At 37.3% G+C, this 13387-nt stretch overlaps 1 pseudogene; it reads left to right on the top strand.

Moving 5' to 3' along the window:
• The first annotated feature begins 2845 nt into the window (after nt 1–2845).
• LOC127799799 (cytochrome P450 89A2-like) lies at nt 2846–12923 on the top strand (annotated as a pseudogene).
• The last annotated feature ends 464 nt before the right edge of the window (nt 12924–13387 follow it).

Genomic DNA, 13387 nt, shown 5'->3' with positions numbered 1-13387 from the left:
TGAATAACAAGGTTCTACAAGTGATTGTTCAACAGCAAAAATAGGTACATAACCTCAAATTGACTATCTATCATGAACAACTTTAAAACATAACACAAAAGAAAGAATGGAGAGATATCACCAAAAATATGTTGTTGTTACAAGGTTCAAAACTGGAGTTTTAAATCTCAAATAAACAATCCGATCGTCCAAATTGAAGTTCCAGATGTCCTCTGTCTAATGACCAAAAGCAGCTCAATTGGACCACGTATGACCCCCCAATTTGCAGATGATCAAAGACTGTCTGTTGCTCTTTAACCCAGAAAAATCTAGATAACAAACCCTCTGTTTGGAGACCAATAACTGAGCTTCAAACCTCAAAACGTTAATCCGACCATACAGAACGAAGAACCAGATGTCTTTTACAAGCTAACCAAAAATCAGCAAGATCGAACCACGAATGATTCTCCAATTGAATACTTGATCAAACCTGCATACTCCACACATCTTTTCTCCAACTCTCATTTTTTCTCTTTGAAAACACACAGCTGCCCACCCATACACACCTTCTCCTTTTATACTAAAGGATTAGAAACCCTAAGGGCCTTGGGCTTAATTCTTGCTCATGGCCAAATAATTTTTGGTTTTCTCCACATAAGAAGGGACCTAAAAACCCAACACTCCGCCACCTCCCTAACCAGCACAACCCAATCCTCATTCTCTGAATTGGGTCCCGACCGACCATCTTCAATAGTGCCCACTCCACCACCCATCAGGCCCTAGTTCAGAACAATGCCATCTTCTCCGATTGGCTTAAGGATCTCCCTACCAGCCGCTTCATCACGAGCAACCAGCACAACGTCAATTCCCCTGCCTATGGTCCCACCTGGCGCTTCCTTCGCCGCAACCTCACCTCCAAGATCCTCTACCCCTCCCGTGTTAGATCCTACTCTCGCGCTCGAAAGTGGGTTCTCTTCATCCTTATCTGTCGCCTCCTCAACTCTGACGGAGCAACCGTTAAGGTGGTGGACCATTTTCAGCATGCTATGTTTTATCTCCTAGTGCTGATATGCTTTGGAGACAAGTTTGATGAAAAGCAAATTAACGAAATCGAGGACGTTTAGCGCCACCTGCTGTTGAGTTTAAACTGTTTTAGCATACTTGATTTTTGGCCTAGTTTAGGGAAGATTTTGTTTCGTCGCCGCTGGAACGAGCTGATTCGGATTCGCTGAAATCAATACAGGGTTTTGATTCCTCTAATAAAAGACCGACTCAAAGTCGTCCAACAACGTCGACGCAAGGAAAAAAATGATCAAGCCCGATATAGATGACGAACAAAAGAAGAAAACACGGGAAAATAAAGAAGAAGAAGGCGCAGTGGCATACGTGGATACCTTGGTGGCTGTAATATCCTAGTATTTTGAGAATAATAATAATTATTTTTTTATTTAAAATATTTTTTGACATCCATTAAATATTATAATTGAGAAAACTAATGAGCTTAGAGTTAGTGAGCTAGGTTAAAAAAATAAAGGCTAAGTAAATGGATTTAGAGTTCGTGGGCTAAGTTGGAAAAAATGAAAAATTAAGTAAATGGGCTTAGAATTAGTAGACTAAGAAAGTGGGATTAAAATTAATGAATTAAATAAAAGAATAATCTATTCAAAAGAAGATTTAGTAGAAAATAATTAAGGTGACAAAATAATTAAAGATAGTGGGTGAAATAATTGAAAAATTTGGGAGACAAAGTAGGGTGTGGACAAATAATTAAAGATTATGGGTAAGATTTAGTGAAAAATAATTAAGAAATGTGACAAAATAATTAAAGATAATGGATGAAATAATTGAGAAATGTGGGAGACAAAGTAGGGTATGGACAAATAATCAAAGATAATAGACGAAATAATTGAGAAATGTGTGAGATAAAGTAGGGTGTTGATAAATAATTAAAGATTATGGGAGAGATTTAGTGGAAAATAATTAAGAAATGTGACAAAATAATTAAAGATAAGAGTTAAAATAATTGAGAAATGTGGGAGACAAAGTAGGGTGTGGATAAATAATCAAAGATAATGGGTGAAATAATAGAGAAATGTGAGAGACAAAATAGGGTGTGGACAAATAATGAAAGATTATGGGAGAGATTTAGTGAAAAATAATTAAGAAATGTGACAAAATAATTAAAGATAGTGGGTTACTACAATTATTCTAAGTTTAATTCAACCTTCTATAAATAGAGGAAACTTGAAAAGTTTGAGAACTTAAATTAGAAAGAGACAGGTTGTAAGAAAAAAGATTTGAGAATGAGAGAGGGATTTGAAAAACAGAAAGAAAGAAAATAGGAAAAAAAAAATATAGAGAAAAATACCAAAAATTTCTAGAAAAATCCTATAGGCTGAGTTTAGTAGTTCGTGTAAAAATTTGTGGCAGAAGACGTCGTTGGATACGCAAAACGAGACTTCATCGCAGTATAGAAGAATACCGAATCGCTCCATAGGAAGGTGAGTTATCTTCAAAAATTTCTTCAAAACTTTCAGAAATAGGAGAATGATATTTTAGAATTGTTGATGATGAAATTGGAAGAGAAATGCATGATTGGTATTTATTATGGATTTTTGAACAATAGATACTTGAAAATCAAAGAGAAAATGAGAAATAAATAAAACATGGATTCTGAAAATTATGAGGAAATTTCTAGGCCTTAGGAATATTGTTTTAGGAATTATTGTGAAGAGAAATTGAGAAAATTTTATGAGAAAGTATTTATTTCATATTCTTGAGAAAATAATATGAGGAAATGAGAGAAATTAGGAAACTAGAGAAAATTAGAAATATGATTTTTATAAGTAATTATGATGCCCAGGGTATGTCAAGGTTCATAATTGAGTACAATAAGAAGTTTGACGCAAATTTGAGGCAAAATTATGCTAAGGGCAAAATTGTCTTTTTGTAAGGTAAGTGGTACTTCCCAATTGTATTTAATTTTATGAAAATATTTGGTTTGTAAGTAGTTCTACCCAAAACCATATTTTTAACAAATGATTTTATCATGTTGAATGATGAATTGAATATATGTTATGCAGCCAATGTATTTAAGTTCTGCTATTTTGAATTCTGAACGTTTTGAGAAATGATAATGTATAACCCTATCGTTAATGATGATGTAAGAACTGATTTATGATTAATATTAAGATGTTATGTTCGATTTTAGCTTCTACATTTGATGTTTATGATGATTCTCTTGCGAGATAGATGCATGGAAATTTTGGGATGGATATGAGAAATGATACGGTTTAGCAATAGTTTTTAGGAAAACAAATTTATTATTCCAGAATTGTCCTGAGTTTTAACGCGCTCAGAAATCGGGGCGTTACAGTGGATCTGGAGTTGTCGGACAATAAGAGGAAGCTCAACGACGAGGAGATAATAAGTCTCTGCTTCGAGTTTCTTAATGGGGGCATCGACAGCACCTAGACGGCTCTGCTGTAACGCCCCGCTTTCCCCCGCGCATTATAAGTTGGGACAATTTTGAGATAATAAATTTTTTTCATTCAAACTAATTCTAAACCACATCATTCCTCGAATCTGTCCCAGAATTCCCATTTATTTTTCTCGAAAGAGAATCATTATACACATCAAATGCGGAAGTAAGGATTGAACCTGATACCTTAACATTAATCGAAATTTAGATCCTCAACATAACTTAATACAAAACAAAAATTCTCAACTAACATCAACCTTAAATAAGGTTATACATCCTCATTCTTTCAAAACGTTCATAATTTGAAGTAACAGAACTTAAATACATAGGCTACATAACATACATTTCATTCATCATGCACCTTGCTAAGTGTCATTTCATGCCTCATTTATCCTCGTATCTGCTACAATCTCCATCTGGAACGTTTGAATATTTCAGAGGCAAAGCCCAAGTTAGATAATAAATCATCTAAATAAGGGTACATAAAATATATTTCGTGCATGAATACAATGTGGTACTCATCATAAGGGTTAACTGCACCCTTCATGCTACTCATCATTTTTGCGGTTACCTCTTTCGAAGCTGGGGTGTATGGGTGCACCCTTGGTAAAGTAGCGGTGCCAGTTCGTATTCCTTACGACCACGATGCGAGTGATCAATGATATCAACATGTACATATGCATTTCATAGCAAGTCATGTATGTAGTCTACGTGATGGATACATATCAGAGCATGTCAATATAATGAAAACATTCCCGAGGATCGGGGTTTGAAATATAAATCACCTATAACCAACCATTTTTCATAAAACTAAATCCAGTTGAGAATTATCACTTATCTTTTCAAGCTTATCGGGCTATCTCGATATTCGTGCCTTGCCTTGAAATTCGTGCATTGCCTCGAGTTGCTTGTCAATCTCAAAATTCACACAAGTCATTTCAAATTTAAGCCTCAAAGCATCTTAGTCACCACATTTATTTAAATAAGCATTAAAACCTATTTTTTCATAATTTCTTGCATTTTCTTTAATTTTCTCTCTATTTCTTCCATTTTTCTTCAATAAATCCAAATTAAATATTTTCTCAAATAGTTCATTATGAAAATTCATAAAATAATATTACCGAATTTTTGAAATTTTTTAAAAATTTTTACTTACCTTAACTTGGCCTCTCTGGCTTTCTCGGTATGCGTGCCCTGATCAAAATGCGTGCTTGAACTGATTTCTCGCCGAAAATCTCCAGAATATTAATAAATATCCACTTCCTATTTCTCAAGATTTTTTTGGTAATTTTCTCCATTTGTTTTTATTTTTCTTCTATTTCTTTTCTTCCTTTTGCTTTTCTTTTTTTTTCTTTTCTCCTATTCATCTTCTTCTCCATGCTTCTTCTTCCACGTCTGCAACTTCCATTCTTCTTTTCCCTTTTTTTTTTCTTCTTTCCTTCTTCTTCTTCTTCTTCCTCCTCCTCCTCCTCCTCCTTCTTCTCTTCCACTGCAACGCACCAGCACCTGCGCACACCCTGCCTGGCCCTCCAGTCAGCCATCGTGGCTTGCCAAATCCGCCTTGCGTCGCCTCCAGCAACCCCCACGCGCATCTAACCTCCCTGCTCATTGCTCTGCTCGCGCCAGCTGTTGCCCTGCTTCGCCGTCACACCCCCCCTACTTTGCTGCCCAGTCGCTTGGATGCATGCGGCTATGGCTGCTGTCGTTCCTTCCATCTTCACTTCTTCCTCCCTCCCATTCCCTCAATCTCTCCCTCTTATTTATAAGCAATGCACTACCTACTTGGCCATCCCCTATTGCGCCCAAACCATCTCCCTATGCATCCACTTGGAAGATTTACAGAGGCATGGCCATGAAGATTTTGCAGAGGGATGGCCTCCACTCACGCATACATATTACATTAATGCTAAATCTCCTAAAATCCTGCTGCCTTACCTACCCCATCTCTTACAAATTTTCTTCCAAATCTTACAGCCAACGATTTGTTTCCGTGCTACCAATTGCACAAATTTGCAGCCCACTGCTTCACGCGCTTATATATACATATATATATATATATATCATATATTATACTATAAAAATAAAGAAATTACATATCTAAATTTTAAAATTCATCTTTATTTTACTTAGATAATTCTCTAATTGCATTTAGATCCTTAAACATCAAATTAATTGACATTGCGATACCGAAAATTCAAAATTAATAACTTAAATTTTACTTGATATAGACGATTTCGTCTTTACGTCCTCACCGGACCATCGATTCATCCCGAAACCAGTGAATGGTTGATCCTTATGCAAAACCAGAGGCCCCTTAGGGTTCCGTTAATTTTTTGAGAGCCTTCTACAAAGATTCGATTTTGCAGCCTAAATGACAGTTACATTTTAGCGATACCGAAAATCGTTCCCAATCCGATTTCTTTCGATACCATAAATCCTATCTCGGGATGCTTATCAATGCCATATTATTTTCCTTTGGCATCTTGACTTCAGGGTACTCCCTGCAATCGATTCGGTAACTTAATTTATCATTAAACTAATCTTTCGGTATTCCAAACTTATCGAAATTATGTGGCAACCTCATACAAACATGGGGTATTACATTCTCCCCTCCTTACAAAAATTTCATCCTCGAAATTTTCCATATGTTCTAGATCTCAAAATTTCATTATCGAAATTAACATCCGATTAATCGAATAATTAGGGAAGATCCTATCTCATTACCTTATCTCAAATAATCCGGCTAAAGCTCTTTTATAGCGATCTTATCTCTAGGACAACTATACTATCTATAATCGTCTCTTAATCACCAGACCTCTAGCACGTATATCTTATTCGAAACTTAAGAATACCATCACACATATAAATTAGAACCCTTGGGCTAGCCATGCTCATTAATCCCTAGACAAGTACACTTATCAGCCCTGCATGCCTTTCAAATTTCTCTTTGAAAACTCACAACCACATATCCCCGTCCTTGGGCCATGAGTCTCAGCTCGAGCTCTTATCCACGTCAGTACAAATATCGTCAAAATGAGCCCGTAACTCTCATATCCACGTTATTAATTTTCAATTTGCTTTTCACTAAGTTGTCCAATCAATATCCTTAATCACGACATTTCTCTAATTCTGATTTCCTATTACGTCATTTATCTTGAACTAATCAATCATGCTTTGATAATCTTCCAACTTTAACACAAGAGTCCCTGATCTCGATGTCTTGACTTTTATCAAATTGATCCTCAAAGAAATATTTTTATGTCATCAAACTATTTCATGTACCCTTGGATCCAAAAACATCACAAATATATGTCATCACATATCCTCGAAACTAGCTATGCCTTACCTTAGGTTATCTCAAACTTAGTCATTGCTTAATCATTACTTGTGCAAATCTATTCGAGATTTCTGTTGTTTCCTCATTCTTGTAGGTATTCATCTCTCGATATAATCTCAAGTTTCTGCCAATTGACCACAATCATCTTCTAATCATGTCATGTAACTATTTTCTCAAGAAATCTTTATTAATAGATTCTATTTGTCTCCAAAACTTCCTTCCGTAACTTAACATTTACTATCGATCGAAATTTAACGTTATCTCCCAAGTCTAGCAATACTAAGATCCTTGCATTGCTTGCTCCTTTGTTACTTGGTCGCCAAACTAATACCCATTCATCCATATACCCATAACTTAAATAACTCCTTGCACTTTTTGAAGTGATCCTCAAATAACATTTTATATCATCAGATTAATCATTTGATCCTCAAATTTGTTTGAATTAATCCTCGAGTAATAATGTTTCATGTCAACTAACTTTAATCATGCTCGATCCTTAAGGCACCATCTCATGCCAATTGACTATAATCATACTTTACCATAAACAAATCATATGATTACTTTCCTTGCATTTGACCATCGGATCTTTTGACTTCCAGTCAACCGTAGCACAAGTTCACTTGGCAACTCACAACCTTTAGACTTGCTCCCTGACTCTAATGTTTAATCGTCTTGACAATAGTGCTATCAACTTTATTCGTACTATTCTAGCCCCTTAGTCCACACATAGCTTAGCATCCAATAATCTCAAGCCATCATTGGTAAATTCAGACTCACCATTTAAGAAATAGTCCTAATAAATTTTTCGGGAATAAGTCCTAGCATTTCTCTTGCTTACTACTTTTTATTGACCGCATGCGCTTGGACCACATATCCACGGGCTCATTTTTTTTTATTATTATTATTACTCACCGACATCATTTTAATCATCGCCCAGCTACACATTCTCGATTTGCCCACTAGGGCTATCTTAGACTAATCGTCTAGCCTAACAGGACCTTTATTCTTCAAAATCGAAAATCTTAGATCTCCAATAGATTTCGATCTATTACTAACATTCTGGCACATCTATAATTACTTGTCTCTCTCAAACAGGCCAAAGATTCCTAAAGACATCAATCCATAACTATCCCGCTAACTGGAGTAAGTAGGTACTTACGTCTCCCATGGTACTCCGATTCTTACTGAATCATGACTTTCACACCTTAAGAAAATAAATCTCTATTTCCTTAACGAGATTACCCAAGGACCTTCCAAATCTTTTCTTGGAAAACTTTAAAGTCTTATCACGAATCCTTACATTCTCAATCCTTAGGGAAATTCCTCGAAAATCCCAAATCAATTCATCTTTGAAGATCTCTATTCATATCACGTTACCTGGTTCCCATCCTTCCTAAAACAACCAAACCTCAAACTTCCAAGGACTCTTTACCAAATGATACTTTAAACCTCAAATAACGATTCAGGTCCCCATGCGGTTGCACAAGACACAACCCATTCACCCCTTCTCACAAACTTTTGAATCCTCAAGCCCACTTGGCACATTGAATTGTAGTCAGAACCTCTATTGACTAGGTCTCTCATCATTCTCCCTTAGGGTAGATACGACCTACCAGCAACTCTTGCCTTTTTAGGTACCCGATCTCTTTCCTCTAACTGAGATTGCCATCTCACAACTCATCGTCAAGGCCTTGAACTGGCCATGCTCTACTACCCAAAATCTCGTTTATCGAGAATCCACTGACTCTCGCATTTTGCTCTTTAGATCCAGCTGACTATCAGCAGACGACCATTCATGATCCCATTTCCATACTAGATACCAAGGTATTCTACCCCTCGAGCCTTACAACACTTGTCGTGTTACCAACTCCCAATATGACCACTAACCCAGATGCAATTCTTTAAATAGGACACACAGTCAATATTCAATCTATCTCATTTTGGGTTGATTCCCTAGGCTTCCAGCCTCTTTCAATAAGCTAGGGCCATACCTTGCACCCTAGACCATTGGGACTTGAACCCCACACACTATTAGGGTTCCTTGTCCCATTTCTGCGAGTCATATTGAAGACACCACTGTCGCCTTATCAATTAGCATAACTCACACGCCATCACTTGACCACTTTCGATCTCTTGCTCAACCCAATTCGTTGAATCCCTGATCTTTACATCTCATTTCTGAGACACTAAATGATTCTCGAAAATACTTATCATTTAACCCTAACTCAACAGCTAGGCTATGCCACATCAAACTAATCATCCATGGCTCAATCATTCTCGATAACTATCAGTTATCCTATCACTCATCATAAGGATTTCAACTAATGACCTCAAATTAACAGTCTTTGAATCTCTCAGATCCATAATCATGGTTACTGAGTCAACCTTACACTCGAATCATATCATCGGATCTTAACTTCAATAGCTAGATCATTCCGCTTGTGCTAGCTCCCATCAGGCTTTTACTATTCACTGAGAATAGTAACTGGATACTGGAATAGTATATGTTCGTGAATAGTACACTAGGTAAGTTCCCAAGAAAGAAAGATGGGTCACAAATGAACACACTTAAATACCAAGTCTTTCCTTAGCCAGAACTTTCCTAGACATGCACTTCCACTACACAACACTTAAATCTAGTAACCTCTTGGCCTTCAACCGACAATCCTCGAATCTCCTAAATAGGGATTTCGTCTTACGAATCATTAATTTCTTTCCCCTAAGCTTCCACTTGGGGTTCCTACTAACTGGTTCTGTCAATATTAGATCCCCTTAAATCTCCAAATTGCTATTCTCTAATTTCTAAATAGGGTTTAACTCTGATATCAACTATATCCAAGTCACTTAAGTTTTCCATTAAACTTAAGCTCTGATACCAACTGTAACGCCCTACTTTCCATGGCACATTATAACTTGGGACAATTCTGGGATAATAAATTTTTTTCGTTCAAACTAATTCTAAACCACATCATTCCTCAAATCTGTCCCAGAATTCCCATTCATTTTTCTCGAAAGAGAATCATTATACACATCAAATGCGGAAGCAATGATTGAACCTGATACCTTAACATTAATCAAAATTTAGATCCTCAACATAACTTAATACAAAACATAAGTTCTCAACTAACATTAACCTTAAATAAGGTTATACATCCTCATTCTTTCAAAACGTTCAGAATTCGAAGTAGCAGAACTTAAATACATAGGCTACATAACATATATTTCATTCATCATGCACCTTGCTAAGTGTCATTTCATGCCTCATTCATCCTCGTATCTGCTACAATCTCCATCTGGAACGTTTGACTATTCCAGAGACAAAGTCCAAGTTAAATGATGAATCATCTAAGTAAGGGTAGAGAAAATATATTTTGTGTATGAATGCAATGTCTTACTCATCGTAAGGGTCAACTGCACCCTTCATGCTACTCGCTATTTTTACGGCCACCTCTTTCGAAGCCAGGGTATATGGGTGCACCCTTGGTAAAGTAGCGGTGCTAGTTCGTACTCCTTACGGCCATAATACGCGTGACTAATGATATCAACGTGTACATATGCATTTCATAGCATGTCATGTATGTAATCTACGTGATGGATACATATCAGAGCATGTCAATATGATGAAAGCATTCCCAAGGATTGGGGTTTGAAATATAAATCACCTACAACCAACCATTTTTCATAAAACTAAATCCAGTTGGGAAGTACCACTTACCTTTTCAAGCCTATCGGGCTATCTTGATATTCGTGCCTTGCATTGAAATTCGTGCATCACCTCGATTTGCGTGCCACTCTCAAAATTAGTACAAGTCACTTTAACTTTAAGCCTTAAAGCATCCTAATCACCACATTTATTTAAATAAGCATTAAAACCTATTTTTCCATAATTTCTTGCATTTTCTTTAATTTTCTCTCTATTTCTTCCTATTTTTCCTCAATAAATCCAAATTAAATATTTCTTAAATATTTTCTCAAATAGTTCACTATGAAAATTCATAAAATAATATTGTCAAATTTTTGAAATTTTCTAGAAAATTTTATTTACCTTAACTTGGCCTCTCTTGCTTTCTCGGTATGCGTGCCCTGATCTCAAAACGCGTGCTCGAACCGATTTCTCGCCCAAAATCACCAGAATATTAATAAATATCCACTTCCTATTTTTTGGAATTTTTTCGGTAATTTTCTTTATTTTTTTATTTTTCTTCTATTTCTTTTCTTTTCTTCCTTTTTCTTTTCTTTATTTTTTTTTCTTTTCTCCTATTCATCTTTTTCTCCATGCTTCTTCTTCCACGCCTGCAACTGCCATTCTTCTTTTCCTTTTTTTTTTCTTCTTTCCTTCTTCTTCTTCTTCTTCTTCTCCTCTTCCTTTTTCTTCTTCTTCTTCTTCTCTTCCACTGCAACGCACCAGCACCTGCGCACGGCCTGCCTGGCCCTCCAGTTAACCACCATGGCCTGCCAACGGCGCCGTGCGTCACCTTCGGCCACCCCTGCGTGGATCTGACCTCCCTGCTCGTTGCTTCGCTCACACCAACTGCTGCCTTGCTCCGCCGTCGCGCTGCCCCTGCTTTGCTGCCCAGCCGCTTGGACACTTGCAGCCATGGCTGCCGCCGCTCCTTCCATCTTCACTTCTTCCTTCCTCAATCTCTTCCTCTTATTTATAAGCAATGCACTGCCTACTTGGTTATCCCCTATTGTGCCCAACCATCTCCCTATGCATCCACTTGAAAGATTTACAAAGGCATGGCCATGAAGATTTTGCAGAGGGATGGCCTCCACGCACGCGTACATATCACATTAATGTTAAATCTCCTAAAATCCTGCTGCCTTACCTACCCCATCTCTTACAGATTTTCTTCCAAATCTTGCAGCCAACGATTTGTTTCCGTGCTACCAATTGCACAAATTTGCAGCCCACTGCTTCACGCTATACATATATATATCATATATTATACTATAAAAATAAAGAAATTACATATTTAAATTTTAAAATTCATCTCTATTTCACTTAGACAATTCTTTAATTGCATTTACATCCTCAAACATCAAATTAATTGACATTACGATACCGAAAATTCAAAATTAATAACTTAAATTTTACTCGATATTGACGATTTCGTCTTTACGTCCTCACTGGACCATCGTTTCATCCCGAAATCAGTGAAGGGTTGATCCTTACGCAAAATCGGAGCCCCCCTAGGGTTCCGTTAATTTTTCAAGGGCCTCCTACAAAGATTCGATTTTGCAGCCTAAATGATAGTTGCATTTTAGCGGTACCAAAAATCGTTCCCGATCCAATTTCTTTGGATACCATAAATCCTATCTCAGGATGCTCATCAATGTCGTATCATTTTCCTTTGGCATCTCAACAACAGGGCACTCCCTGTAGTCGATTTGGCGACTTAATTTATCATTAAACTGATCTTTCGGTATTCCAAACTTATCAAAATTACGTGGCAACCTCATACAAACATGGGGTATTACATCTGTAATGGGTGATGGCTAACTTGGTCAAATACCCCAGCATCCAAGCCAAGTTGTACGAGGAGATCACGTCAATTGTGGGGCCACTGCCACTGCCATAGCCTCAATAATTGAAAACTAGGAAACTCAACACTGCCACAAGAGGGGAGGATCTACAGAAGATAGCAGTGGTGTTGGAGGGACTCAGACGACATCCACCATTCCACTTCGTCCTGCTGCACACGGTGACGGAGGATATGGAGCTGGAGGGATACATGGTGCCAAAAAGCTCGACAGTGAACTTCATGGCAGCGGAGATGGGTTGGGACCCCAAGGTTTGGGAGGAACCCATGAAGTTCAAGCCGGAGAGGTTCCTTGATGGGAAAAGGCATGAGATGAATGGAGTGGTGGACATAATAGGAAACAAAGAGATAAAGATGATGCCATTAATTTGGCGTGGGGAGGAGGATCTGGTCGGGATCCGAGTTAGCTTTGCTTCACCTGAAGTTGTTCGTGGCCAACTTGGTCTAGTACTTGGAATGGAAGGCCATGGACGGCGACGAAGTTGATTTATCAGAGAAGGAAGAATTCGCCGTGGTCATGAAGAACCCACTGCGAGCACATGTCTATCCCAAAGCAACATCGGTAATCACCACTTATTCTTAAAAATGTCTAAAAGTCAATTTGGCAATGTATCCAAAAGTGTTGGCCTGCATTCCTATTCGATATAGCAAATAAAATGATGAACCAACAGTGGGTAATGTAATTAGGACAATGCTACACGAACAAAAGGGTGGACAACTCCAAGTTCTCGCGATATTTTGACACTAAAATATCGCAAGAACTTGGGATGTTTTTGAATTAATTTTTCATCTTTGCCCACCCATTTTCAAACCCACCCTTTCTCTTAAACCCACTCCTATCGACTAATTAAAACACAAAACAAAACATAATAAAAATTTTATATTTTTTTTCTTTATTTAGGTGAGAGGTTTATACTCGTCAGTGTACGAGTGTAGTTGTAGTCCAAATTTAAATTTATACTTTCTGGATAAGTCCATGTCGTCCATTGAGAGATTTATTTATGGTAAAAGAAAAAGAATATCACACATACGCACACATATTTAGAT

Source organism: Diospyros lotus, chromosome 4, assembly GCF_014633365.1.
Source record: "Diospyros lotus cultivar Yz01 chromosome 4, ASM1463336v1, whole genome shotgun sequence".
NCBI lineage: Eukaryota > Viridiplantae > Streptophyta > Magnoliopsida > Ericales > Ebenaceae > Diospyros > Diospyros lotus.
Note: the sequence above shows the minus strand (reverse complement) of the source record. Positions and strands in the feature narration are given on the sequence as shown.